At 33.7% G+C, this 3,710-nt stretch overlaps 1 long non-coding RNA gene across 1 annotated transcript; it reads left to right on the top strand.

The window, feature by feature from the left end:
- The first annotated feature begins 2,412 nt into the window (after positions 1–2,412).
- LOC129905076 (uncharacterized) lies at positions 2,413–3,301 on the top strand. Its single transcript, XR_008771116.1, has 2 exons — positions 2,413–2,503; positions 2,770–3,301. It is a non-coding gene; the product is annotated as an uncharacterized LOC129905076 (long non-coding RNA).
- The last annotated feature ends 409 nt before the right edge of the window (positions 3,302–3,710 follow it).

Here is a 3,710-nt window from a genome sequence, read left to right as displayed (position 1 = left end):
AAGACGGGAAATAAAGTAGCATTATCTGTCAGTGATGCCTTCAGCGGATCTCCTTTAACGGTTGCACCTCTAAAACGCCAGTTTTCAAGGCTGTCCCAAAACTGGTAATTCAAAAAAGTTGAAACAAAGTTTCGGAAGAAAAGATGGTTGACGTACAGAAGCTAATGAAATTTTTTACTATTCCAGATGATGCCAAGGTCTTTTATGAAACTGTTCTCTCCGCAAATGCTAAAGAGTCCACAGAGAATATGGAAAGATAAAGTTGATGTTTTTTTTTTTTATTCATTAGGGGAGAGTGGGGCACATTTGAACACTTTTTGCTTTCGCAACTGCTTGAACGAAGTATGTTCGTTTTCTTGGTCTGTAAAGTTTACTAACATTGAACAGTAACATTGAACTTCGATTTCAAATAACATTTGGTTAGTAAGACGAAATATTTATATTCAATTTTGATGTTCAACCAACATAGGCTCTTATGTTCAAAAGTGCCCCATGTGTGGGACAGTTTTGAACATGGAAGGGGCACTTTTGAACACCAGTATTAGTTTCGTTGTAATGAATAAATAACACTTAAATTTTTATTAGTTTTTTAATAAGAACATACACAATCTCAAAATTGAGTATTATATCATATTCAAGGAACCAAAATAATAAAAACTCAGAAAAAATAACCTTAAAATTTAAACTATAATTATCACATTTATATATTAATTAAATTTTATCTTCTATATTACATTTAATAGTTGAAAAGAAAAACAAAAAAAAAAAAAAAAAAAACAAAAAACAAGAAAAATTCATTTAAAATAAGGTATTTAAAAGAAAAATAAACGTTTTTGCGAAACACAACAAAAACTTGTATTTGTTTCGTTTTGAAAAAAAAACGCGGTGTTTTCGTGTTCAAAATACGGAAGAATCTTTCCAAATATTGAAATAGCAGTTGTTGAGCCCGTCGATTTGCTATTCAAGAAAGAACAACTCCTCATTTCTACATTTTGAAAAATCGGCTTTGTATTCAAATGGGTCAGAAAAACCTTTTTCGGAATAATTTGAAAAAAGCACTTGTTGAGTTTTGAAAAAACGCTCCTCAATTGATGAAGATAACGGCACTACGGATAAATACACCACCATGTAGTGTTTTAGGTCTCCTTTTGAAATTCCATATTCTGGACTTTTTGTCTTAGTTTGGAAAGCATTTCGAACTTTTCTGACGTGAGCCTTGTATAGGAATATACAGGGAATTGTTCAAAAATTATAATGCTTGCGAAATTCACCTTTTATTTATTTTTGATAAATATCAAGACGTCCAATTTTTTTTTTTTTTATTTTACATTTTTGCTATCAAAATACATATCGTCGGCCTCATAAGAAAACCTCGTAGCTCCCAAACTCAAAATTATAGGTACAGGAGAGACGAAAGAGTAGAGAGTAAACAGAGTAGTTGGGGAGTAACGCATGCTGTGCGAAATTTGAATTTATGTCTGACATATTTTCTAAAACATGGCATTCAAAAGTAATTTTCCAAAAAAGGTGAAGTAACAGGTTTCCTTATGAGGCCGACGATATTGAAAAAATATAGAAGACAAAATAGAAAAGTCATATATTTTTCTCATTAAAAATGGCCGTTTAACACCATTAGACCTTTAATTTCATCCAATTTTTCAATAGCCAGATGAAACACAGTTAAGGCTTCGTTTAACTGACTATTGAAAAATCAGGGCTAAATGATACAAAATATCAATCTGTAAATTAAAAAAAAAAGTTCTTACAGCTTTTGAACAAATATTCGAGATAAACCAACAAATATGTCAATTTTCACAAAAAACAATACTGCCATATTTTTTTAGAAAAACCATAAACCCAAATTTTCTTAAAATGACTAAGACCATTACGAACACTTAACCTTGAAAACTATATGCGTTTGAAAAGAGTCTTGGAAAATACTAAAAAACTCATCTGCAACTAGTTTTCAGAAAATGTCGCGTCACTCTGTGACTATGTAGATATATGTCAGAAAATCTCGACATGTCTCCACGTCCCCGTCTCCCCATGTCCCTATGTCGCCATGTAACCCTTATCGCGTGTCGTCAGGTCGCGACCGTGACGTGACGTTCAAAACGCTCCTTAGACTCGTCCAAAACGCCTCCAAGACAAGACCAAGACGCGTCCAAGACGCAATCAAACATTTCAAAACGCGTCCAAGACGGGTCCAAAACGCTTCCAAGATGCGTCCAAAACTTGTCCAAAATGCGCCCAAAACGCGCCAAACACGCGAACAAGACGCGTCCAAGACGCGTCCAAAACGCATCCAAGACGCATTAAAAATGCGTCCAAATAAGGTACGCAAATCTCAATTTAAATTGTAAGAAAACGTTTTTAAACGAATTAAAAAACAAATATTACATACATACTTCACAAAAAACTAACGAATCCTTAATAACTTTGGAATTTTCTTCTAATTGATTGACATCTCAAATAAAAAGTACTTTCCTCGTCCTATCCAAAAGTATACCTTTTATCTTGCAAGTTAAAAATGAACGTGGTTCATTTGACTTCTTGTCTCTGTTCTTTCGACGTAATAAACCAGAATTGATCACCTTTAAGCACATCACACCATATGCAAACTTACTACCATCACAATTTCAGTATAGTTTGGCACGTTTAAAGATTTTCATTTCAAATTGTAAAGGACCTCTTTGAATATGTCCTTAACTCTTCCTTCCTTCTGTGTCTGGAGCTTTTCAATTCTTTTTTTTTTTTTTGTATTCCCAGATTAATGCAAATCGTGTGATATCCGAAGAAAATCAGTTTGAAAACGTCGACAACTATACCATATCTTCAATATAACGGAAAAAGGTGGAGCAGAATTTGAAGAAGTCCTACACACCATAGCATCACACTAAAAGGACGACATTTTACAAAAAGTCTTGTAAAGTGGCTTGATTTGAAATGTCCTCGATTCCAACAGAAGACCGGATGTAAGGAATAATAAAACAAAAAATCGAGTGTGATTGTATGCGTACGGTGTAACAAGGTACGTGACTGAGGTCCATCTAAATGAAGTTTCAGTAAATCCTTTTATTCATTCTCACACCGAACGTCGTCGTCTTTCTATTCGGATTGTAAAGACAACTCGGGGATTTTGTTAAGAGTATACGAAGAGATATACCTACTTGTTGATTTCCTATATGTGCAGAAATGCAGGAAAATATCCTTTTTTTATTTTTCTTAAATGTGATTTTATTACAACCCTCAAAACCAAGTATGTTAAAATCTTTTGATTATAATTTAAATTTTAATTCGATATGCATGGATTTTCTTTTGCTTTTTTTATGGAGATATACAGATGGAGTCCTGTCTGGGTTGTGGAACTTTTTATAATTCCATTTCGAGGACGTTTTGTTGGGAGTCTCGTCCTGCCACCACCTTATACCTATTCATGATTTAAATCAAAACGTTTGTTGTTTAAAGCAAAATTCTGTTTTGGTCCATTAAAAAACATTAAAGTTTTTTCCTGACCAAGTTTATAAGCAAACCCTACCCAACCTCCCGCCCGGCCAGGGCCCGTATAGAAGGATACATAAATTTGAATTTCAAATTTGTATATATGCTAATTTGAAATTCTCGCCTGTTTTACCAACATACAGCAACAAAACAATATCAACAGGCGGCATCCTCATCCTCTTCCTTTTTATTCCCATCCTAAATTTGGC

Source organism: Episyrphus balteatus, chromosome 1, assembly GCF_945859705.1.
Source record: "Episyrphus balteatus chromosome 1, idEpiBalt1.1, whole genome shotgun sequence".
Classification (NCBI taxonomy): Eukaryota; Metazoa; Arthropoda; class Insecta; order Diptera; family Syrphidae; genus Episyrphus; species Episyrphus balteatus.
Note: the sequence above shows the minus strand (reverse complement) of the source record. Positions and strands in the feature narration are given on the sequence as shown.